Consider the following 16,622-nt stretch of genomic DNA (forward strand, 5'->3'; position numbering starts at 1 on the left):
TAGAATGCAACAAATAAAAACTGTAAATAAACATGTGTTAAGATTAGACTTATAAAGTATTTTCTATTAAAAAAAATTACTCATTGAATCAATTAGAATACAAAAAGTGTTACGGTCAACAAAATATCTAAAAATTTAAAAAAATATTGTAAAACTAATTTCTAAAGATTTGTGTAAAATTCATATATGTAACAAAAAAATAAATCATAAAAACTAACATGAAGTTTAAGAAAGTTTTCTAAACTAACCTTAGTTTTGCAAAGAACTTGAACTTGGGTCAACCAAAGTTTTTCAATAAAGTTCAAACTAGACCAAATGTGTGAGAACAGTGAATTTATTATTCAAGCATACTTTTACTAATTTTTTGTATTTACTGTATAAAAACTTTATAAGGACATGAAATAATTAAACTCTTCAGGAAAAAAAAAGTCAAAAAATTAATTATATAATTAGTTAGTCAGTAAATTAATTTGATACTTTAAAATTCAAATATGTTACTGTGTTACAGATATGTTTTAAATTTTGATTTAAAATACATTTTGAAACTGACAACAATCACTTAATTATACTTTTGACTGTAAAATTGTAGAGTTTAACAACAGTTATTATTATAATCATTTTAAAATGATAATATCATTTTGATTAAAATATTTTGTTTTACTTTTTTATTTTTTTGTATTTTTATTAAAAGTATGTTGTTTTGTAAATTTTTAGAAAAATTAAACAAGCTTTTTGAACAGGGATACAACTATTTGAGACAAGAATTTATCTCAATTTTAAAACATATTCAGTCATTCTGAGTTTTTGAAATCCTTTAAAATATATTATTAAGCTTTAATATATTTAACAGAATTTTCAAATGTATAAAATCAGGTTTCTGTACTAAATTGGTTATTAAGTATGAAAATATTGTTATTTGATTACATAAAACTCATTCAAGGTAATAAAGTAAAACTACTACAGTTTTCAAAAATTCTTTTAACTATCCCAAATTAAAAAAATGGCCTGATTATTTCTGAGTTTAAATAAAAACAAAACTGGATTGAGTTATCCTGTGGTTTTTAAAAATTTCAAACTGTACTGAGTTATTTTGTGTGTACTAGTACCTTGAGTGTGTGAAAAACCTGAATGAAGCAAAAAATGGTATTTGGAATTTGTTACTTATTTTAAACACGTTAGACAATATTACACGCTTACCACTCTTTGAGGCAGAAAGTGAGCATGCGTGTCTAAAGACTAGACTTACCTTTCTTTTTTTTAAACTGAAAAAAAATTCAATATCAGGAAAAAACTAATAAAAAATTCCAATGAAGTTTAGATATTTAAAAATCTTAAAATAGTAACAATATGAATATACAATAATACAAAAATTTAAAGCAAAACAACAGTGGAAGATTAAAAAAAGATACTCAAACAAATGTAAGTTCTACAAGTAACTTATAAATAGCCTCAGTCATGCTAAGTTTTTGAAAATATTAAAACTAGCCTGACTTGGTTTAAGTTTTTCATAATTTCAAAATAGTGTGAGGTATCTTGAGAGACCTGATTATATTAAAACTCAGAAAAACTTATTTGAAGTATAATTACATTTGAGTTTTTTAGGTTAAAATAATTTTTATTTTCAAATATTAGTTGAACTAACTGATTAATTTAGTGATTTATAAGGTAGCAAAATGCTTAAACTACAAGATTAAATAAAATTATAGATAACTTGAACACTAACCTTTTTAACTTGTTTATTAAATTTAATCCTATGATATTTGGTTACTTTGAGATTTCTTTGGGTGACTTTAGCAGAAAAAGAATTTATCATTATGTGGCTGAATATAACTAGGAGAGTACAAAAATGGTCTTTTAAAAACAAAAGGGTCAATAAAAAATGTAAAATAAGATATTAAATTTAAATTTGACGACCACTGCTTAAATTTAAAATAATAACTTGAACTTTAAAAAAGTATTTATCATAAGACGGTTTAAGAACTGTGATTTAATATAAATAAATTTCTACGTGGTACACATTTGGTTAAGTGAAAGGTTCCTGCACATTAGTTTAGTTTGAATATTAGCCATGTTAGAATCAACAATTAAAATAATAACATGTCAATGAAAATATTAAACTTAATTAAAATATAGTATCAAAAATAACATATAACTAGTACATCATCTTGAATTATACTAGCATTTTTATTTTAAATAAATTGTCCAAAACTTAACAGATGCAACAGGTGTAACTAAACTGCATTTGACAACTGTTTGAATTTAGTGGAAAGTTTTAAGTTAAGTTTAAGTTTATCCAAGCGTTTTAGAGAAAGCTCGCAAGGCTAAGTTTTATACTGATGCAAGTTTAGAAAATGAGAAAATGAAGAGCAGTCACGAGTTGACTGATGCAAATTGAATCCCTATATATCAGCCATATTTAATTTTCAGTAGTTGGAGCAGGTATGTCACCGCCTGCTGCAGTAAACGTGTTATTTCAGAGTACAAATAATATTGTTTTCTTGTCTTATATAAAGTATTTTTTATTGTTTATATTCTAAATATTTTAATTAATTTGTATTTTATATATTTCTAAAGTGTATTCCTGTTAGACTAAATGGTGTGTAAAAGTTTTGACCACATTTAAAGTGTTTACCTAAGTATAATGTTACTTATACACTTGTTTGAGTTTGCAATTGTTCTTTAACACCATGTGTTCATTCATGTCATATCTAGTATTATATAGAGTAGCGTTAAGTTTTATTTAATGCTAGTATAGTTTAGGTTTAATTTAATAATGGATTTTAGTGCGGTTGTACATTACACTAGAACCCTATACAGCTATTTCTTATCAAAATAAACTATTATCGACTAAATACTTGATAAAAGTTTAAAAATTGTATTAAGCAAATAAGCAAACTACTAAATATTTGTAAAAAATTGTTACGTAAAATTTTAAGAGCTATTTTCAAAATGTGTTTTTTTCTATACCTCTTACCTAAAATCTGTACTTTGCAAATTCAACATTCTGAAGTTGTTTAGAAATTTAAAATATTTGCATCAAAATATGTAAAACTTCTGATTTCTGAATAGGTCTCGAAGAAATTTAGACTTCTCTTTTTATTTGTAGTTTTCAGGGTTAGAAGAGACAATAAATAACTTTGAGCATGACACTTTAATCAAAATAAAAAACTTTACTAAGTATTCAGTGTTGAGAATTCCTAATTTCTAGATAAAATTTGGTTAAATCTTAGAGTTGAGAATATTTGATATTCTATTTAGTTGGAAAACTTTAAATGAAAATTTACAAATTAAAACACAAAATACACGTTTGTTCAAAGAAGTAGAAAGCCAACTTAAGCCTAAAAGATTATTTTAAGGCTCAAGATTGTTTGAGTTTTTATCAAAACTGTTTTAAAAACTGAACCTGTTTTAAATTTTATGTGCGAGTCTAAAATTACCTTATAAATATTATCTAAATTTCATGCTACTTTTTAAGAAATTTGATATTATTTATGCTCATTTTTAACTTCTAACAATTCAAAAGTGTGAAATTCTCAGGTTGGCCTGTTTGTTTCAAAGAGCTAAAGGGCAGTTTGTTTAACTAAATACGTTGATATACCAGCGTAGAAGATATTATGATAAATAAGTTGCAGCAAAGAGGGCTAGGGGTAACAGCTTAGCTTAGGATGTAAATTGTAAAGTACAACAGTTTATTTAAGTTGAATATAGATGAGGTTCTATACAAGTTGTTTTGTTGAATTTAAAATTAACTTAGTGAGTTTGTATGTATATCAAGAAAGTTTAGTGAAAGGTACTAAAAAATTTGTTGCAGAATTTAATGAACATTTTTAGTATTACAAGATTATTTTGACTTTTAAGTACTTTAACTGATTTAGAAAATTAATTTAAAATGTTCAATAAAAATGCCTATTCTTTTTACAAGTTTTAACCTATTATCGCAAAGTTGATTTTATTTAACATTGTTTAATTATATTTAAAAGTTAAGAAAAATAAAAAAAACAACTTCAAAAACATTAAGCAAAGAAAGAAATTGAACCAACTACCTTTATTAAAGTATTTATCATTTTTACTCATTTTTACAGTAGTACTTAGCTAATTCAATTTACACAAAAAATGAGCGGAACTAAAGCTGACCATTTAAACTTTTATATGTTTATAGACAAAACTATATTTTTCATGTACATTTACTATGCGTAGCTTAAGTTATAATTAAATTAAACTAAAATTTTAAGATGTAAAGTATTTAAACATATAGATATTTATATTTTACAGCACTACCAAACCAATGAAATATTAAACACAAAAAAAAAACATGTCTAAAACGCAACTTCAAATCATGGAAGATATTGATGAGGAAAAAAAGTTCCTGAAAATATTGGAATCCTTGAAGATCACTACTCCCGCACAAAAAATTAAAATAAAAACTGTTAGGTTTAATTTTAAAGAAAAAGTGGGAACGTCATCAGGAAATACGAAATTCAGTGGAGCGGAACAACATGAACGGATGAGAGTTGACAGAAATTTTAATAACCTTTTTCTAAAAAAATATAAAATCAAAAGGAGTCGCAAATCAGTTCGTTTCGCCCCGATCAGTAGGCCGGTGTCTGGAGGGAAAATTGAAAAGGCCGAGATAAAAGTGCTTGATGAAAAGACGGCTCCTACACGACTAGTTTCCATTTTGAAAAAGAGGTAAAGGGCGAAGTAGAGCAGGAAGAGACTGCAATAGCGTTGGAAAAACTTCATTTGTATATTTTTAATTATTGTGTTTATAGTTTTTTCTTGGTTCAACTCGCATTTGGGTTTTGGAATTTTTAGATGTTTAATGCATTACTTTAAATAAAAAGTGTAGTTTACAAAACTGTTTTTTTTTAATTAGACATTTCTTAACTCAGTTTATAGTAAGTATTTTTAACTGTTATGAAGTCTTTTTGGAAGCATAAAACAAACTCCTTATATTTTTGAATTATTGTAAACTAATATTCACACATGGTATTTGCGTAGAAAACTCTTTTTCTCTTTGTTTTTATTTTACCAATTTTACTTATAGCTCAAATCTTTTTACCAGAAAACAAAGATGTAATTAAAATAAGCTTGTATTGCTAGTACATTTTAAAATTATAAATGTTGTTTTTTGGTAAGTTTGACTTATGTATTTTAATGAAAAAAAAATTCTTATATAATTTAAGATGAATTGAATTGCTATCAACTCAGTTTGAAATGATAGTAAAAATCAAAACTGTTCTGGTTTCTAATTATTTTTTACGCACATCCTTAAATAATCTTACTAAAATCACCTTTGAAAATTGACTAATTATTAATATGCAACTATAAAAGAAAAAGTTTATTAGTATGAAATACTAAGATGAAAATATTGCCTTACCGTAAAATTATTTATTGTTATACAAAAAGAAAATCATAAGTTAAATTTATAAAGAAATATAGTTATAAGATATGGGGTTTTAATTTAAATTAGATTGCTCGATAGGACTTTTCATCTTAAAAACATATTCACTATAAATTATCTTGTGTTACTAATTTTAAAGTTGTTTAAACAACCTCTAAAGCTATAATGTTTCATATTAAAGTACGCAGTTATGTTAAAATTTTTAAAATAAATTGAATGTTGAAGTATGAGAAACAACTGTTTACACTATACAGGGTAGCTTTTGTTGCTTCAAACCCATTATGAATCCTCATATGTATATGCCACATTTGTTAACTTATAAAAAGGTCGGCTGCGGTTGTAAGATTTTGGAGCTTTTCTCTTTCATAACATTATACAAATGAGATATAGTAATAACACAGCAGTATGTAAATGACATCTACACCCCTAACCATTTTTACCCGAAGTTTTTAGTCTATACCCTTATCTGTAACTAACCTTACCCAAATATATAATATATAAATCAAAAAAAAAATTCTTAGGACCTAGTGAAACTCTACCAAAATTTTTTAAAACACCTAATGTAACCTGTAGTTTTAAACTAATTATCAGTGACAAAAACTTCAAATATATAATTAAATTGTAAATCATGGCCATAGTAAATCTAAATTATGTTATCATTGACAAAAGCTTTAAACGTAAATTTTATAAAACTATTTATTGCAAAAATTAATATTATAAGCATTAGTACTTGGAAATTATGGTTGAATTTATTTTTGCAAAAAAAAATTGGAAATTTTGGTAAGCATCTATCTATTTCGTAGCAACATCATATATCATTGTATAATGTTAACACTCAAATTTTTTCATTTATATTGTTTTTTGCCCTAAAGAACTTATCTAGTTCTTATAAGATTAAGTTTTCCTCCCTAATAAGATAGTGTATTTAAATTTACTAATTATACGGACTACGGAATGCCTTTTGGTTAAGCTACAATATGGCTTCCTATAAAACTTTCATTGAAATAAGTAGAAAAAAATCATAAATTTATTTTTAATAAATTAGCTAGGCCTAAAAAGTACAATTTTGGTAAATCTTTATTTGTTTTTTAATACTGTTGCTTTTATTAGATTTAATGTTTAATTTTTAGGATATTATTAGGAAACTAAATAAATATGCAATAATGAAATTCAACATGTTTTATTACTTTATTTAACTTACAATATAAAAATATATTTTATACAAAGTTTAGGTTTAAAAAATGCTCAATTATCTTAATTTTATAAAAATTATTTTGTGAAAAATATGAATAGTATATATGGCTTGTTAAATGTTATTTTTAGCATTGGTTGCATAAAACTGTAAAAAAAGAAACAAATATAATTTTCCTATAATGGTATACTCTAAAAAAATGACTTGAATAAACACAATAATGCAATTTAAAAAACACAAATCAAAACTTTTGCACTGTTATTTTAAGATAATGATAGAATAAATATTCATATAATTAAGCGAAAGTTTTTCATATTAAACTATTTTGTAAACAATAATATCAAATTTGTTACTAACAAAATATTTTAATTATGTTCATTTTATCTTTATCTTTTTTCTATTATTATCAAATGAGTTTTTCTTTTCTAATACCAAATCTAATTAATTTCAAGCTTTTTCCATGTTTCCAAGTAAATTGGCTGCCCTGATATTTTAAATAAGGTTATATCTTTTTGCTTTGGTCCAAAACTACTTTGATCTTATTTTCTAATTATCAGAATATATATTTTTTTTATATAATACGAAAATTGTGAACAATAAAAACTCATAAATAATTACATAGGAAACAGATGACAACAAAATTTATTACTATCAACTCAAAGTTCTTAGATCGTTAACAATAAAACAGATACACTAAACTTGCTAAATTTAATAAAATCATTTACAAACTTGTGTTTTTTTAAAAGCAGCGAAACAGTAATGAAACATTTTTTTCATCCTTGGTAATACTCCAATTGCACAAACAAATCAAGAGACGCTTCTCAAAAATGCGGTATCTTTAAGCTGCTGAAGTAGTGGATCCTGTTTAACTCCGCTTCCGAACTTATCTTCTTCACATGCGACCACTCTCCCGTGTCCGTGTCGTATTCGATCATCTCGAACGAGTGAAGCTTGAACAGTAAAATTTTGCCGCCGAGCGTCACTGGTGACTTCGCGAAAACAAGTTTGCTCCTCGGCGCTGTGACGTACTGAAACGTGTCACTGAAAACGTCAAAGACTTCAGGTCTTGTTCCGTCTAAATAACTACTGAATACGTACAATTTGTTTCTGATGGCTGCAGAGGTGTGGTCGCGTCTTTCTTCCAGCATGCTCGGCGCTTCGACCCATTTGTTTTCGAACTCGTCGTACGAAAAAACAGTTTTCTGTTTTTGATGGCGTCCGACATTACAACCCCCTGAAACAAATATCTTGCCGGCAAAAGTTGAGCAGGCAGCTCTGAATCTTTGCTCCTTGAGATTAGCTCTTACTTTAAATCTTTTTGCAGGATCGAAACGTATGAAATTGGATTTGTTTGTCTCGTCCGAGCTACCTAGAATATATACTTTGCCCATGAGAACACAAACGTTGTGATTGTTCTCAATGCCCGGGCATGTTATGGGCGCATTCCATTTGTTTTCAGAGATTGAGTAAGAAGCAATCGAGACTGTTCTGTTCACTTTAAACACTGAATATAATGATCCGTTCAGGAAAACTATGCCATGACCATGTTTCACCTTGTCAGAAGTTGCAAGCGTAGTTGCTTCTGAAAATTTATCACTTTCTAAAAGGTAAAGAACATTTGTGAGTTTTCCATTCAAATAGTGTCTGCCATCACTTAAAACGACGTTAAAGTTCTCTTGACTGCAGTAACGGTGTTGCAAGTTAACTGAAGTTGCGTCAACATCCAACTGCGTTTTGAAACTCAATGAGCTTTCAATGTAGTTTATACATATGTTACTTTCAGAAAACACGCTTTCTGTCAGTAGCAATGTGTTTTTGGCCGCATCAGACAACAACGGCAATTGAACTGTTTCGAGCAAATTGATCGCAAGCCTGCTTCTTTTGATTTTGTCGTGTTTTATCCAGCTCTCAATGGCATGTACATGTTCCATTTCAGATGTAATATTAAGTTCAGAGCTTTGGCATATTTTAATAAAAGCTTTAAAACTCAGTTCCAAGTGCTTTTGATTACTCATTATAAGACAAAACCACCTTTCAATATACTTCAAACATTGCATGATCGCTTGTTCATTGTTGAAAACGTGACTAATTTCCAAAAAAAAACAAGCGCTATCTGGATTTAAAGCATTTTTTGTACTGAAAAACAAGTTTATATTGTCGTTCGAGTTCAGTGTTTTGTCCACTTCGTAAGCCTTCAAGGCGTTCGGGCAGCGATATAGCTTACTATCTGTAAATAAATGTTGTTGATAGTATTGTAGTAAGTTTTTCAAAGTTTAATTTCCTTGAAACTTTAAATGATAAAACAAATTAAGATATAAATGATATATATGACTTTTTTTAAAACTTCTGTTGTTCAAGATTTTTCTGTATACAATTTAATTGTCTATTTATTAATGCAATAATTTTGTTTTATCTCTAATACAGTACTAATACCTTAACATTAAGTTTAGGTAAATAAAATTTCAAGTACACTTAGCAACTTTAAGTTAACTATAAGTTATATAAAAACTATAATTGTAACAAAGCTTTAATATGAAAATCAAGCTCAAAAATATTTAGATTATCTTTAAGTTAGTTTTCTACAATAAACAATTGATAGTTTAAATAAGTATATATATATATATATATATCAGGAGCGTAGCGTGGAGTAGGACACTGGCACATGCGTGATTCGTAAAGAAAGAAAATAAGAAAAAAAAGAATATATTTTTTTGGGTAGCTGTCTAATTTGCACGAGCATACAAAATTGCATGATAGGACAAAATTTCACATAGATACTTTTACACGAAGGGTCACTTTTGCACGAAGACAGTTTTGCACGAGCAGACAATTTTACACGGAGAAAATTTTACACGGGTTAAACCTTTTTTTTTAATTAAAAGTATAATTTATTTTTAATTTTATATATATTTTTTTAATTTGATTTTTTTTTTTCTTATTTTGTTATTTTTTTATTCTCACTATTACACCTAATCCTTACCCTCGGTCAGTAGCTTTTATTTTTTAATTTCCTTTTTTTTTTTTCAATTTTTATTTGTTTTCATTTTAATTTCACTATCACTTTTACCCCTAACTCTTACCCTGGGTCAGTAATTTCTTTTTATTAAATTATTTTTTAGTTTTTATTTCTATTTTAATCTTTTTCATTTTTTTTGATTTCGTGCAAAAATGTAACTCGTGCGAAATTGACCCTCGGCGAAAAATCGTCTTCATGCAATTTTGTTCTCTCGTGCAATTATGTCATCGTGCAATTTAGTCCCCTCGTGCAATTTAATAACCTCAAGCAATTTAGACCCGTTCTCTTTTTATATAGCTTACAATAATAGTTTTAAACTACAGAATTTTCTTTTTTGAAATTAATAAATTTTGTGCAGCCCCTAACAAAAATACCACGCTACGCCACTATATTATAGAAAATGTGGGAACGGGTCAAAATTTCACGAGAACAAAATTGTACGAGTGCTCAAAAAAATTGCATGAAGATACTTTTGCACGAGGGCGCAAAATTGCACGAAGACAATTTTGCACTAAGGGTCAATTTCGCACAAATTAAATTTTTGCACTACACTCTAGTGACTAGAGTGACACCAAACTCTAGTGACTAGAGTGTAAAAAAAGGGAATAAACTCAAAGATAGAATCATAAAAAAAAAAATCAAAAAAATACTGACCTAGGGTAAGGGTTAGTAACAGTAATGTTACAAAAAGATAAAATAATTAATAAAAGTTATAATCAAAAAATAATTAATAATAATAACTAAAAAATTAAACTTTGCGACTGAGGGTAAGGGCTAACAGTGAAAGTAAAAAAAAGTTAAAGAAAAAAAAAACAAATAAATCAAAATTTAATTTTTAAAGTATTGAAAAAAAAAAATTAACCCGTCCAACAATTTCTCCGTGCAAAATTGCCTGATCGTGCAAAAAAGTCATTGTGCAACTTTATCCCCTCGTGAAAAAGAGTCTTCGTGCTAAAAACTCTTCGTGCAATTTTGTGCACTCGTGCAATTTTGTCTCTTCGTGCAATTTTTTACGCTCGTACAAGTTTGACAGCTACCAAAAAATGTAGATGCAAAATCCAAAACCATTATAACAATTCACATACATTTTTCGCGAAACTTGGTTAGTTGATAAAAGTTTTCCATATTTGTATTTTGTGTTACATGTTTTGCAAAAGCATCTAAAACTTTTGTATCTTCTATATTTCTATGTACATCAAAATTGTTCAGAAACTTTCCATTAGAAGAAGTTAACTTTAATTTTTTACTTGTACTTCTTTCAGATTCTAAGTTGCTCTCTCTTTTCATATATGACATTTAAATAGACTACTTGTCCATGCAAAATCAGCAAAATTATAAAATTTATTTAGTTTTCTGTTTTCAGAAAAAAAGGAACAACATGTAGAACTTTAATTTATTTTATACTATTTGTTAGGTAAACTTATATATTTTTTAATTTTATTTTCATATTTCTTTTAATACGTATTAGAAAGTGTTAAAACTTCTAAAATGAAAAGTTTCAAAAAAAGGCTAAATAACATCTAAATAAAACTTTTTAGCTGATTTAATTAAAGTAGACTAAAAGTATTTTAAAAAAAAGTTTTACAAACTATTTTTTTTTACAAATAATGTAGTACAAAGTTATGACGGTTTAGTATAGCTAAATAAAGATGCAAAACTCTTAACCAAAAATATATTTTAGTTGATGTTGGTATAAATTAAACTGACTCTCAGGAAATATGACAGAACAGTTTAGAAAATAGAATAATGTTTTTCAATATCTTAATAAGTAGTCTTGTGATAAACAATTTATATTTAGATTTAGTATATCTTCCTACAATAACAAAAGTATTACTAAGTCAGTTTTCTTTTTAGTTCTATAACATTATTAAAAATTTACACAATTTAATTAAACAACTATAGATATTATGATAATCAAGTTGTTTATTACTTTTATAGGTTTAACATTTGTAACTTATTTACCTATAAAAATAAGAAATAAGATTTTGTTGTGTAAATGCTACTCTTGTATAAAAAAGTACCTAAAATTTAAAGTATTAGTTATAAAAATATCTATTGTTTTAAACTAAATAAAAAGAAAATGTAAACTATTTTAGATGTTGTTTTATTTAATTATTAACCCACAACAAAATAAAATTATTATAAAAACTAAAGAGCACTTGCATTTTTGTTAAAACCACATAAAAAAAAGTCTATTTAATTTACAAAAATTTTAGCTGGTTTTATAATCAAAGAAAAATTACCTTCTAAACAAGTTTTTATAAAATCTATTCAGGTTCAACTTTTGACCTGGATTTTGGTTCTCATTAGCTCCTTACAATAAACAAATTTTTTAAAAGTAAACCTTGAAAACTTCATAGTTAATAAAACTAAAAATTGCTTAACTAACAAAAATTTAGGTCTTGTCAATCATGCGTTAAAACACCGGAAATTTGTATGTTTCAACATTCAAAAGTATAGTTATAGATTCGCTAACCACAGTTAAATTTAGTTAATAAGTTAAACTAAATAACGATACAAGTTTAATGTACCCAATGTTATTGTAAATAAGCGCGGTAGATGCAAGTTAAAAGACTGCGATAAACTAAACTAGTTTGACTATTGAATTGCTTAGTTTAAATATTTTGGTAAACTGTTACTATTTTTAAAAACATTTATTTAATACTTTGATTGTCATACAATATCTATAAATAAAATAAAAATGTGATATATAATTTATTAGTGCTAGTTTTATAAATTAGTTAAGACATTTCAATCATAACAACTTTAAGATATGCAAAAACAAATATAATGCTAAGTTTATCTTTTTCTCCAAAAGTTTGTAAATTTTAAACCACCTAATTTAGCTTCTATTATTTCATTACAATATTTATTTTTATACAGAACCCAGTTGAAGTGTGTTAATTCGTTAACACAAAGAAACATATGTTGGTACAATGAAGGAAGATTACTGTATAATATTTTTTTATTTATATTCCAGTGAACTTGTTTCACTAGAATTTTTTATTTACAAACACTGAAATCTATATTTTAAATAGTTAAAATAAAATATATAAAGAAACTAATAATTTTTAACTTGTTTTATAAAAAATTAAGGCATTTTGCGTTTAAACTTTTCAGTAAGCTGTTTATTTTCAAGCAGGGCCACATTTTGAGACAAGAAAGTTAGCCTAGGTAGTCTAACCTGATCACTTTAAAATAAAAATAAAAATTATTAAAGATAATTAAAATAAATAATGCTAATCAAGTACTAATACAATTATTATCATTTTGATTACATAAGTACTTAACTTCTTTGCTAGAAGATATAAAAGTTAAAAATAAATTTCTCAAAATAAAGAACTTATCTGCACTAGCTTTATGTTTCAGTATAATAATAACAAACTTATAATACATACATTTATTTAGTGTCATAAGTAGTTGGTACAAACAAATCAGCTTATTGTTAGTTTATTGAAGGACAAAAAGTGCTCAAAATATTTGGTTCTAGGACTTAGTGCACGAAGAACCATTCGGTTATTTAGCCCATACCACGGATACCTTTTAAAGTTTTGTCCAGGACAGGACTTACTGTACTCTAACATTTAAAAAAATTTGAAAGTATTTTCTTACAAGTATATTTCTACCTTAACAATATTGTTACGAACTTTTAGACGTTTGTTTGAAAGTAATTTATAAAATGCAATATTTATTTGGTAGAATGTTTCATAGAAATTAATCTTTCAAAAAAATACTGAGTGTAATTAGAACTAGATTGTTAGTTAGTTACTGTGCAAGGTTTAAGTTTACATTAGTAATTACTAAAATTTAAATTGACAAAAATTGTTCAGTAAGTATTAAATAAAAGCTTTACAAAATCCAAGTAGACCCTAGATAGAACAGTATTTCATAAATTTAAGTAGTTAATACTTAGAGATGTAGAAAAAAAACCTGATATTTCTACTGTGTAGACGTACTCATAAACAGAAAAACTGTCTTTTTAACTTTTTAAGTTTAAGCGGAAAAACTACCGGACATAAAATGGAATAAGTCAAAACACAGAACTAAAAAAATCTGTATAAAACAATTTTTTTCCTGTGCCAGATCAACATGCCTGCGGCCCATAGAATTACTCTTCGAGGGTCGCAGTTGGTCCACGGGTCACGTGTTGCCGACGCCTGTTGTGTGAAATACAGTTAGTTAGGCCTAAATGTATTGTATTTATACCGGTTTCTAAGGAATTCCAACATAAGTATTTGTAGCACTGTGAAGTAGAATGAAAGTACATTAATTCATGCGTAGTTACTCTACTTACACAATCACAATAATAGGACACACTATCCAATAAACTAGACGAAATTAGACCAATTTTCACCAGTAGAGTACAAAGCTGTCATGAAACAGATTTCCTAAACTTATATAGTAACAAAGTAATCATAGAGTATTTAAAAGAGTATTAAAGGACAAAAACATTTAGAACAAATTAAAATTAATTTAACTTACTTATTATGCTTTTTGTAAGATGGTTTGTTTTAAATTAAAATAATCTTACAAACAAAATTTAAAGTTATTCATAAAATTTTGTCTTACGTTCGAACAAAACCAACTTTTAGTTCAATTATTAACCAATGTCATTGATATATAAAAGATAAATTTTTAAACTAATAATTGTTGTTTTGGCAGAACAAAAACTTTTAGATGAATTATTTAGGAACAGGTCTTTATGAATTTATAACTTTTTACTATATTGTTTTTTATGATACGCTTTTTAAACTTATTTTCATATAGACAGGTTTTAATTGCTCAACTGTTTTTTTAGTGCAAGATTCCAAAGCTTTAAGAAGTTTTATAAATTATAACAAAAAGTAAACAGATAGAGCAAGAAAAACATCTCAGTTTTAAGCGAAGAGTAATTAACTAACTAACTATATATGTACTGTACAAACAATAACTATTAAAACAATAATCCAGTGTGTAGTTTCCCAGTTTATAAGTTTCAGGATTTCAACACAAAGAATAACAATTAACGACAAAGCTTGATGTAAAAAAGTGCTTATCAGCTAAAAACGAATAACTTAAAGAAATATTCTTGAACATTTTTATAAATAACTCATTCTTTATACAAGATCTACTTGTACTATGCAACTAAAAAAAGCTAGCATACTTTCTAGTATTCAAATTTAGTATATGCTAGGGGTCGCCCTTAATTTGCAACTCAACTTCGCATCCGAAATGCTTATTGTGATTAATGTTAAACTGTTGAATAATGTTTAAACAAATTGTAAATAAACATAAGTTTTTACTACTACATAAGTAAAGCTCAATGTTTCTGTTTAAGATCTACTGTAATTTGTATGAAATTAATTAATTGTATATACTTTTATTTGCTTCGATTTGCTTTCTTTTATGTTCAAAGTGCTTTTATATATCAATAAAGGTTTTTAATTAATTTTGTTTTTTTTTACACATACATGCACAGCAAGTACAAAAACAAAACATTCAGAGTAACCGACCTCGCTTTTAAAAACTTCGCAACCAAGTGAGCTTGAATCTGTTTCACGAATCGAACTTTGAAGACATCAAAAAAGAAGTTTTGCCAAAAAAAAAGATATCAGTCAAAAAGGAATCGAGTTACACCAAGCGTCACCAATAAAAAACAAAGAGCACAAATTACCCCATCTCGCTAAGAGACAATTCGTTGCCATGCAACAGCCCCCTAGAAACATCAGAAGCTCTTTTAATTTTCCGCTCCACCGACTTCACCTCTCTCTCCCCCTCTTGCTTAGCAACGAGATGCGCGTTGTCATGCCAATCAAGGGTACGCGCGGGTCACACGGGCGACTGATTGCTTGTTGTTGTTGCTAGGGATCATTCTCTGTTGTTGGGGATGACTCTCAGGGATTCTTTCGGGGTTGCAGATTAACTTTCTAACGTTTTTATTTACATTCGCTTTGAGCGATTAAGTTTAAGCAGGATAATCTGAAACTTTTTACCAGAAAGAATTTTTACGGGATCTTGTTTTGAATGGTTGGAATTTCTCTTTTGTTAGTTTTATTTGGTAAGCTTATAGCTGTACGTATGGAGTTTGCATTTTAACTTAAATATTTTTAGCAAGCAAGTAAATAAAAGATGGTGTTAAATACAGTTTGAATTGGTAAGGATAATATAAAAACGTGCATCACTAATAAAATGTAGTAATAAGAAATATTCGTTTTTAGTTTAATTATTGATTTTTTGCAGTAATTAACATATAAAGTTTAAAAATTTTAGTATAAAACTTTTATTCTTATATAATAAGTTTCTGATGCTAAGACTAACCCAAAAACCACACAAAATTAATGTACAATTAAGTTAAAACAATATTTCACCATTTTAACAAAACTAGAAATAAAAGTTAATTGTGATAAAGTTTTTTTTACCTACTTTTATCTTGTTGGAGTTTGACTAAAGTAAAACATCTTATTTTTTCAGCTGAAACCTTTTCAAAGTTTGTCAATTTGATATAAAATAACTTTACAAAGTATTGGTAATCTTATAAGTAGAAAGCTTATTGCGCAAAAACTGACTACTTTAGATAACTGGCAGAAAATAGAAAAACGAGTTTCTTTGTTTCAAAACACAAAAAAACACAACTTAAGCAAATTACAAATTTGTTAACAAGTTTAAAGCTTCGATGTATAAATAACAGCGAGATTTAAATATTTACGTTTCTCAATGCAATAATCGCGCAAATTAAATCGCAAAAACGAGGTTAAGAGATTATTTTCGGCAGCAAAGTATTGAAGTAGGGGTGCTTGGTTGCTTGCCAGAAAATAAAGTAGTAGAAATTTGTTAAAATATCTCCCTATCTAATATCTGGCATGCAGAACAAAAGAACACGAAACGAAACTACTAGTTTCTCTTAATTGCGTTTAATTAAAGTTTATTTACGGTTTTAACTGTACGGTTTTTCATTGTTTTTATTTTTACCTTTTGTAATTTTAAGTGGTAAAACCAGAAATTTTAGTTTGCTCTTAATTCTTTTTTTCAAC

Source organism: Thalia democratica, chromosome 9, assembly GCF_965202585.1.
Source record: "Thalia democratica chromosome 9, ktThaDemo2.hap1.1, whole genome shotgun sequence".
NCBI classification, from domain to species: Eukaryota; Metazoa; Chordata; class Thaliacea; order Salpida; family Salpidae; genus Thalia; species Thalia democratica.